This window comes from Amblyomma mixtum, chromosome 4 (genome assembly GCF_055824585.1).
Source record: "Amblyomma mixtum isolate Tamu chromosome 4, ASM5582458v1, whole genome shotgun sequence".
Taxonomy (NCBI): Eukaryota; Metazoa; Arthropoda; class Arachnida; order Ixodida; family Ixodidae; genus Amblyomma; species Amblyomma mixtum.
In genome coordinates this window covers 55,339,836-55,350,184 of record NC_143015.1, presented here as the reverse complement: position 1 = coordinate 55,350,184, position 10,349 = coordinate 55,339,836, and the positions used below count along the sequence as shown (strand labels likewise).

Below are 10,349 nucleotides of genomic sequence, written 5' to 3'. Positions count from 1 at the left end.
CGCCACCGGCTACGCATCATCAAGCGTTGGCGGGCGGTGCCACTGCCCACTCCCTTAGGCGCAAGTCCGCGCATACTTTTTCTCCTACCGACGGCAATGCGCCGCTACCGCCGCACGCGGACCCCAGCGCCGCCATGGCGAACGACCCAGATCGGCCGCAGGTGTCGGCGGCTAGACCGCTCGACGTGCCACAGCAGCAGTCGGCAACACCGTCCGACGCTCCGGCGGCCTCTGGCCTCAAGAGGTCTGCCGGTGCGGAGGAGATGCGCGGTCCGGCTGGCCGTCGTTCCTTCCTGACAAATGCCAGGGAGACGATACTGGATTTCCAGAGGGAAGAAGGGCATGACGGAGATGTCCACCGGCAGCTATGCACATCCTGCTGGGCCCTTCTCGGCCAAGGCGAGTGCGTTTAGTACGTTGTGTGCTCAGTTCGCTTTCCAGAGAAGGCGGTTTCTAAAAGTGTGCCTGTTAAGCTCGAAATACTAACGCGAAGGCTTTTAGTGGCTCATACTGTCGTCCGTCCGTTAGCAGAGGGTGTCACACCTTTGGCGGCGTTTAACTCATGTTACCTCGGGAACTAAAAACTACAGGAAAAAATGAATGACTGCTTCAGATAGAGGAGGTAAAAATGAACCTATAAGGCAAGTTTGATGACTGTAGAAGTAGTTAATTATAGGCAGAAATGTCGGAAATGCGTCGAAATAGCGCGGACGTCGATATAGTCATGGAACGGTGTGACGTCACATTCACCGGAAGTCGTCACGGCATAGTGTCCTCGGCTTTCGCCTGTCGCCAAAGTGTCCTCGCAATTTTTAGTGTGCAATACATGGCCAATAGGAGAGCAAGCCATCTCTTATTTTGGGCAATCTTTGTATATACATGTTTATCTGTTCGTTTGTTACAATTTATAGACGGGACATTGAATGTTAGAGCATTCTTGATGATCGAACATCGTTTATTTTCGATTATTCTTTGCCAAAATTTGTGGTTCTGCAGTGGGTAGCTCGCCGGCCCTTGATGCTTAGAGCGATCATGGTGGCCGAAGTGGTCTTGAGCTAGCTCCATGCAAACACCCCTAGACGGGGCGCCACCTTTCCCTTTAGGTTATAGTAAAAGACTCTTATGCGACCGATAGCAACACCTGCCATCGCAGGGCCACTGCTTAAAGGGTGCAAAAATTTAAGCTATCGCATCATACCCTTACTTGCGCAACTTAGTTAAAAGTCATTAGTGCTGTAATTTACCTTACGCGCAGACACAGTAATTAGCTTCAACTACGCAGTTAACATGCTGTGTCTGGAGCCGTGCACGTCCTTTCCGCAATTTCGCTAACCGTGGTTAGTGGCAGCCATTGAGGTGCTTGATAGACAGGCGTTATTCTGCGAAGAAATTACAGGGTACTAACCTGGCAACGTTGGTTTCTTTAGTTTGGTTTATTGGTTTATTAGGGTTTTACGTCCCAAAGCGACTGAGGCTATGAGGGACGCCGTAGTGAAGGGCTCCAGAAATTTCGACCACCTCTGGTTCTTTAACGTGCACTGACATCGCACAGCACACGGACCTCTAGAATTTCGCCTCCACCAAAATTCAGCCGCCGCGGTCGGAATCGAACCTGCGTCTTTCGGGCCAGCAGCCGAGCTCCGTAACCACTGAGCCACCGCGGCGGGGCGTTGGTTTCTTTAGATCACGTGATTTCCGGTACTATGAAGGTCGCTATCACCACGAAACTAAAACTTTATACCAGTGGTTATTTTTGGTTTAAGTAAATACTTTTTCTCAATGCATTTTTTGTAACTTTTCTGAAACATTGAGGGCTAGAGCTTACAAGTTGATTTTACTACTAAAGGCGGATTTAAGTTGTTTTGACGGCGACACGAATCACTGACCTGTACGCAACGGTTGGTCCAAAATTCTTTTCTCATGCGTTTCACCCAGCAGTCTTGTGCAGTTTAGCGCGATTTGAAGGTTTTCGCTTTCGTTCCTGCTAAAACGGGCCAAGAAACTTTTTTCTGGTTTGACGTTCATGCACGTAGTCCACAGCAGTGGCATAGCCAGAAATTTTGTTCGGGAGGGGGGGGGGGGGGGCTCCTGTTGCAGCGCGGCCTTCTCATAGAAATTGTGGAGGGATCAAACGCAAGAATAATAACTGCACTGCCATATTGGCATTGCCTAATTGGCAATGCGTATATTGGCAATGCCATTGTTTATTAGATAACGCTGCGCACTGTCTACACAAGTGACATATGTATTTTTAAAATAAAAGAATGCATTCGTATGTCTTAAAAACCATGGTAGACATAACTGATGCCAATTCTTGCACGCTTTTGCGTATTTAATAAGTAAAGAAAATATCGCACGAAGTCTAGAAATATATATCATTCCGGAACCTGCAAAACCGCTGATATAAAACACATAAAGGCCATGAAATGAACATTTATAGGTCAGAATCGTCTTTTCTTGGGCTAGCTGGTTTTAATGCTGTAGGTGTTAGCAGCGCCCACGAAGCAGCGCTGAGTTTCGTTGCCTTTTCTGTCCGTCCTTGTTTGATGTGTGCTGCTAACACCTACAGAACAATTATAGAGGACAAATATTCTTGTGAATCTTTGTAGGTCAAGAACCTTTACATTTTTGTACATATGCAACGGCCAGGAAAAAATCTCAACGACGTTGTCATTCGTTCCTGTGCACTGCGCAGCAGCAGCTGTCGCCGGTCATGTATTGCGAGTAATTGTACCGAAATTTTAGTCCCCACAATGCGAACATGTATTAACGAGGAGTTCAGAAATATATGCATTAGAAGTGCGAAGCTAAAATGGAGTATTAGAAATGCGAAGATACAAATTGATAAATGACAAAAAAGTGTCAATGGAAACAGTCACTGTATGTATACACAAAACCTCACAAGATATTTAATTACACGTATGTCTCCATTAAAGCTACGTATCTAAGCAAAAGTCTCTCTGTATAATGCGTCAAACAAGGTAAAAAACACCTTCCGTAATAACAGATAGTAAATTTTACACACGGAATGACAGACGATCTAGCCAAAAACAAAACTATGATAGCTGAAGTCGCGATATGTACTTGGGCCATGCTTCGGCCGCAACAGCATCATATGGTTAGAATAATAGAGTAGCAATGCAGAAATCAATATCAAAGTACGTATTTTTTAACTGCCAACACGGCGACAATTATTCTGCACCCATAATCAAAGAAGGGTATGCCTTTGGTTCAAAGTAAAAATAAAAGAAGTTTGCTAAAAAGGAAAGAGAAGGAGAAACGAAAATAACGAATGATGCCGCAAGTTGCAATAACCAATATTCGACTGTGTATGTTGGGAAACGCCACGTGGCCAGGGCTTTCAATAAGCAACGTCAATCAAGATCGGCATGTCCTCAAAATTTTCGTATTCGCATGGTAATTTCGATCATGATACTATCTGATGCTTGCGTTACGTGACTCTAGGTGCATGGGCATGGCCACGAAATCCAACCCGAGTTATCAATATTGACGACAAAATGTCTTTTCTAGTCTTAAAAAGACATTATAGGTGACAAAATCCAGAATGACTTCCGGTGCCGGTGCTTGTTTTGGTCAGCCGTGCGTGACAGTTCGAAAAATTTCGGAGGTGGGGGGAGGCTGAAGCTCCACAAGATCCGCCTCTCCTGGCTACGGCCCTGGTCCGCAGCAAACGTGACGGTGCAGGATAAAGGAATCCTTCGGTTAGCTAGGCTAATGTATTCGTAGCAGCCTTGTTGAAAAAACAAGTCCTGTTAGAGCGCTTCATCACAAATTAACACGTAAGTTAATCCTGAAGTGATCACCTTCAAATCCCGTTATAATGCACCCATTTATATAAGGCCAATGGGTATCGGCACTGGGGATCAAACCTTGCACCTCCCGAGTGTGAGGCGGATGCTCTGCCACAAGCGATGGGATGCCGAAGCGGCCGGGCCGGCTGGACGCGGAGAAAGATTGTGACGTCGCAGCATCAAGGAGCAGTGGTTGCATGCCCCATCGCTAAGTGGACCAGTTGAAGGAAAATATGAGGGTGCAAAATGCTTTCCGCTTACATTGTGCAAAAAAAAAACACCATGTTGTCTTTTATGGACTTCGCAACGCCAGATTTCATTGCAGAACTAAACTGGAGCGCCTAATATTCATACGGTATCCCTTTAAAATATCTTTCAGTGGGCCATGTAACGCTGTACTGCAACTTCATTACAATTTTATAACCTTGTTTTGATGTTGGTGCTACACTGGGTATCTATGCCGTGTTTTTGATGTTAGGCTGATTATCAGCATGGAAAGATTCTCTTTAAAACAGATTTCGACGCTACGCTCGTTAAAAGTGAGTCGTTAATATGTTCGTCACTTTCTGTGCAAGCATTCTTGCCTTTAGCGATGAATGTGGCGCAAAGGGTTAGCATAATCAGCCCTCCAGGCTTTATCTCCTTTTCTGATTTCATTGGACTGGAGACGCACTAGCATAGATATAAATGCGTATACCGTACGAGCCGGATTCTTTCTCTGCACGTTTCTGCGCATGCGCATTTGCTAAATATGCACATACAGACACATGCACCTGTCACGTCGCATGTTATATACTTTGCGGCTGGCTGGTATAGTATACGTCTACAGGCTAGCACGCATTCACTATGCTGATACTCGATCGCACGGAACGTATACGTCTCGTTCTCCAGCAGCGCACTTAATCGGCCGAATATTAGAAATCTATTTGACACAGGCAGTTCCTATAAACGATCGGAGTAAACCAATCTATTTCCAATACTAGGCCAATTATATGCGCTGCTTGGGTTTTCGTCCAGTGTCCCGCGTCTTGTGGTACGCTCACCGTGTTTCATTAGAAGTGAAAGATGCCGGACTAGTTGGTATTACATAATGAAATAAAACAGCGAGAGGGACGGGACGAATGTGTAGGATCGCCTTGGACACACCCCCCTCTTTGTACCTTACATATGTGTCCTACATCAAAATAAAATTTCAGTTGTTAGTCAGCGCCCGTGTCTGTGTTTTGCTCCTTCGTGTTTCGTCCCGTCCCTTGCGCTGTTTTATTTCATTGTGCTTCATTAGAAAGCACTGATGCAGCCTTTTCAAAGTTGTACTTCCCCCCGTTTTCTTGCTGCTCACTCCTCGGAAAAAAATGGCCATCGCTGGGATCGCCTGCGCCGCCACAGTTTTGCTCCTCGTGGCCCTCGTCACATTTGTGTTCGGGGGTCACACCCCGTCTCCAGCAGAGAGGAAGCACTGCGACAGCCTGCCCTGCCGCTTGCACGTGCAACTCCTAACGAGAGATCTCAACAGGAGCATCGACCCGTGCGAAGACTTCTCCGCCTACGTGTGCTCCTCCTGGTCGGCCCCGACGGACCGCAGGGAGCACGTCAAGACGCCCGTCGACGACGTGGCCTTCTCGCGTCTCATGATCTTTAGGGAACTACTCATCAAGGGCGCCCTGAAGTTCCCAGTGGCAGCCAAGGCCCTCGACATGTAGAAGTCCTGCATGAACGCACGGGTCCACGGCGGCGCCCACCTGCCGCAGTTCCTGGCACTCATGCAGGAAATGGGTCTCGGCTGGCCGGAGCCACCACGAGCCGACGCGAACCCCCTGGAGATGCTGGTGGCGTTGTCCTACAAGTGGCATGTCCACTTTTGGTTCGAAGTTCGCGAGCTCGCCCGGCTTGGAAAATGGCTGCTGGAGTTCAGCCCATCTCCGTCGCTGCCGTTCCTCTTGGATCAGTACGAGGCTGTGAAGGACCGTAGCAGCTATGTTGCGTATTGGATGGGCTACTATAAAGACCTCAGCCTGAACACCACTGCTCCCGTGCACGATGCCTCCCTCCAGGATACCATCGAGGAAACAAGCAACATGGAGGGCACCGTGCTGATCGAACTTTGCGCAATGATGTTCACTCGAATGAGGACCCCGGCAGCATTCCGCCTCGGAGACATTGGCAACCACTCGCAGCCAATCAACTCGGGTACCTGGATGAACCTTCTTCAAGAAAATGTTGCACTGAGTCCAGAACTGGCAGCCACTGACGACGTAAACCTGAGCGACGAGAACCTCCTGAAGACCGTCGGGGGCTTCCTCGACGACTACCAACAAACGCGACTTGTCAACTTGTTCGGTTGGACGTTCGTCCAGATGTTCGCTCCCATTGGCGAGCCCCGGATGCTCCTGACACGTTTCGGCGCCGAGCACATGGTCGACGTCTACCGTTCCCTATTCTGTAGCTTCCGCACCGAGTCTACGTACAAGGCGCTTGTCCTCTCCCTGGAAGTCTCCATCGACAACAGGGAGAAGGACCGGGAAGTCATTGGCGCCGGATTCCGGAGGCTGGTCTCCGTTGCCATCAAAAAGGTGGAGCGCGTAGCGTGGCTTGACGACGACAGCAAACGCGTCACCAGAGAGAAGCTGAGGTCAGTTAAGATGCGAGCGTGGCCCGAAGAGCAATTGCTGAACAACGAAGCGCTGGAGGAAATTTACAATGACTACCCGAGCACGGGGGAACTGTTCGTCGAACTCTGGATTCAGGCACGCAGGATCATGCATCGTGCCAGCGAGAGAGTGCGTCGTATCAACGACTCGCAGGTGCACTGGGATGCTTTTAAGCTGGCATCCAACTTTCCGCCGACCTACCCCAGGCTTGACTACGTTCTGGACATCTTGGATGTACCAATCTACATGATCTACCCTCCGCTCTACTACAGTGGCGGCACGAACTCCATGTTTTTCGGCGGCCTCGGGTACTTATTGGCGCTTAACTTAGTGAGGGTTCTGGACAAAGAGGGCATCCGGTGGATTCCAAACGGCACGGAGGTAGACTGCATTTTCTCCGAAGAGGCGAGAAAAGCCTACCAGGAGAGAGACAGCTGCCTCGACTTCCACGGTTTGGCGAACGTGTTTCCGGAGTTGCCAGCTGCGGAGATTGCGTACGCGGCAATGGAAGAAGCCGACATTGGCGAAGGTGTTTACGTCGGAAAGGACATTTCGCCGGACAAAGCCCTCTTCATGACCATGTGTTACATGTCCTGCACTGTACGTGGCTTCCACAGCGCCTTCTCGTCAGACTGTAACATCGTCATGCGCAATTCTGCGGCATTCGCGAGAGCATTCGACTGTTCCAATCCATCCAAGATGAATCCCCAGAAAAAGTTCAATTTTTTCGGTTGACCGGTTCCACTGGAAAGCTTCCATATTCCGGATTCCGTGACGTTTCATGATATACCGTTTCGTTTTCACCCGATTTTCTGCATAGAACTTTATGAGCATCATAGACTACGCTGTGCTTTAATGACCATGCAGTCACTCCTGAAACAATTTACCTTCATCTCTAGTTAGAATAATGTTACCACTTCAGCTATTACTGTGCTCGGGACAGCCTTCATTGAGAACTTGTGACAGTGCCACCGAAGAGCAAGTTCTGCTGCGGTTAAAATGGGCAGATTTCGGGCAATTGCCCAGCACTGACACCACTAATGGCACGCGCTTTCCGATTTGCTGGATGATGAGGCCAGGCGTAAATCAAGGGCGACATATATGCCGCTGAGAAAGCGCTTATAGTGTCGTGCTTTCTAGATTGAATGAGCAAGAAATTGTGTGCTGACTTAGTCCCGGCGATCTGGGGCGTACACAGCGCTACAGCCGTGGCCACCGTATTGGCCGTTTACACAAACGTGGGTTACGCTCAAGAGCAACGCTGGACGAATTTCAGTGCTGTTTTCATTTTTTTCTGGTCATTGCTGCCTTGTGGCCGTGTTGCTCGGACGCGGACATGATGTAGTGTATGTTGCTCTCAACTCTGCGCATTTGTGTCGTTGTGGCTTCCTCAGATTGCTGCATCTCGGCCACTGTATAATCCGAACTGTATGGCTAGCATCATTTGCATGCGTGCAATATGCGATTGTCTTCTCCACGCTCTCAAACTGTCTACAACGCTGTTTAAGTTTCCCCATGATTTGCATGCGTGCAGTATGCGATTGTCTTCTCCACGCTGTCAAACTGTCTTCAACGCTGTTTACGTTTCCCCAAGTGTCCGTGTGCTGCTGACGTGCAGCGAAGTGTTTTCTTGACAGGGATCGATATATTGATAGTGTCAAATTGATTCACACAGGCCTTCTGTTTTTGGGATGTTAAACCCCAATAAACCAACCAACAAACCTTTTTTTTTGTACCTTATAGAGTATTAAGTATGAAGTACTAAGTATTAAGTATTGTGTAGGCGCGCACCGTCACCTGACTGCCCATCTCCGATCACATGACAGGATGTTGACAGTCACATGGCGGTGCGCGCGTCGTACTGACCCATGGTTTCCCCAATAACCGGATGTTGACAGTCTACGCTGTTAGTCATGAATCTGCCGGTATACCGGAAAGGGCTCCATGTAACAGCTTTCGCTGTAAAAATCGACGCCACGGTTTCGGCAGTTCGGGGTGCAGCGAAAGCTGGAGGTGTAACGTTTGTGCGTCAGCATGATGTTATCGCCTTCTTTTGCATTGCTTCAGGGTGGGAACTCTGTGTAGCCTGTTAGCTCCAGAGTACTCTACGTCACCCCCTTCAGACCATACGATGTGGATAGCGACCAATCCCAAACCCTCCTACGCCACTCGCAGCTGGCTTCCGCATTGATCGTGGCATGTAGCTCCCTGCTTCCTGCTTTAACAAGTGGCCGCCTGTTTTTACATTCCGTGCCTGAACACAAAGTAGAAAAGAAGTGTGCCATATCTGAGGGTTCCAGAATAATTCCGGCCACCTGGGGAACGTGCACTGGCATCGCTCAGCAAACGGGCGCCTTGCGTTTCACCTCCACCGAAACCCAGCCACCACGGCCTGCTTCTAACTCGGGTACTTGAAGAGCGGAAGGTGAAAAAAGATCAAACGCACATCACAGCGCCTCTGTCACCTTTGCAGCCCTTTGCAAGGTAGCGCTTTGTTCCACCCTCAACCGACATTATTACTTACATCCATGATTACTTAAACCGGTCGTGGCTCCCCCTATCTTCCCCCTCCACGCCTTCTCGCAAGTATCGGAAGGCGTGCAGTTATCACCACCTTCCCGTTGTCGAAGCCGTAGCGCCAGCTGCTGCATTTCCTCTTCCACTCCCTTGCCTCTAGTGGCAGGCGTAGCACTGTCCTTCTGGCGTGCGCGTGGCATCGCTTCAAGACGTTTCTTGTCCTCTGCGCCGTCGTGAACATTGCTGGCATATAAATGTCATTATTAAATCTTCATGGCATACGAGAATTGCGAGAGCAATGCAAATGCGTTGTAGCATCGGCGTCGGTGGTTCAGTGGTAGAATACTCGCCTGCCACGCGGGTGGCCCGGGTTCGATTCCCGGCCGACGCAGTTACCATTTTGTTAAATTGAGTTTTCGTTGCAGCAGTTCCATTGGATTGCAGGCCGACGGAGTGCAAAAAAAAGCACTCTCTGCGTCGGCCGGGAATCGAAACCGGGACACCCGCGTGGCAGGCGAGTATTCTACCACTGAGCCAACGACGCCGATGTTGAAGGGGAAGTTGTGTTGCTCGCGCAATCGTTGATGCGGGTGGCCCAGATGCGATTCCCGGCAGTGGGCAGTTAATTTTTTGAAAATTGCATTTTCAGTGCAATGGTTCTGGGTAGTTTCCAAAAGTGTCGAAAATGCTTGCGAAACGTTGCACTCGCGTCGTATTATACTTTGGCATATATTCGACATGACAGGAAGGGAAGAGCCACAGTCATCAAAGTTCCGGGAGGTAGGGAGGGGGGGGGGGTCGGTAAAAGATTTCATAGTCTGGTGGTCATTACGGCATGGTTAATCCGCTTGAACCTGGAAGCGTGACCCCCAAGGGGCTTTCACGTGCCAAGAGGTTAACCAGAGATTAAACATGATCTCTTGAGGATCAGCCCACACCCTTGGCTGGAGGGCCAGAAGCGTCTATTAGTCCATGGGCTTGAGGCAGGTCTTGCAGCGGAAGTCGCACCGATAACATCCACGTACACTTCCGCGGTGTCCTGAAGGCGGCGTGAAGGCATCCGCCGAGACCACTCGCTTGGCCCGAGGGACTACGTGTCCTCAGGCCCGCGAAAATAAGGCCTGTTGAAAACTGCACGCCAGGATTCTGAAGTAGTCGCCAGGGCAACAGCAGCCGTAGGTAACTGCTGACTGGTCTTGCCACAGCTGTCCCTGATGGATGCGCCAAACTGGATTACAGGCAGCTTCGCCTCAGCAACCTGCAGCGAGACTATGTGCGCTGGACAACAAGCCTGGGTGGTTCCACTGGATGTGCATAATTTTCGAAACACACTCCGCATGCCTTTAACGTAGGTCGCAGGAGGGGAAACGGC

The 10,349-nt window shown here is 49.6% G+C and overlaps 1 non-coding gene and 1 pseudogene across 1 annotated transcript; both read left to right on the top strand.

Annotated features, from left to right (window-relative positions):
• The first annotated feature begins 263 nt into the window (after positions 1 to 263).
• On the top strand, positions 264 to 7,195 carry LOC149346526 (membrane metallo-endopeptidase-like 1; annotated as a pseudogene).
• Positions 7,196 to 9,297: 2,102 nt separating this feature from the next.
• On the top strand, positions 9,298 to 9,368 carry TRNAG-GCC (transfer RNA glycine (anticodon GCC)). Its single transcript has one exon. It is a non-coding gene; the product is annotated as a tRNA-Gly (tRNA).
• The last annotated feature ends 981 nt before the right edge of the window (positions 9,369 to 10,349 follow it).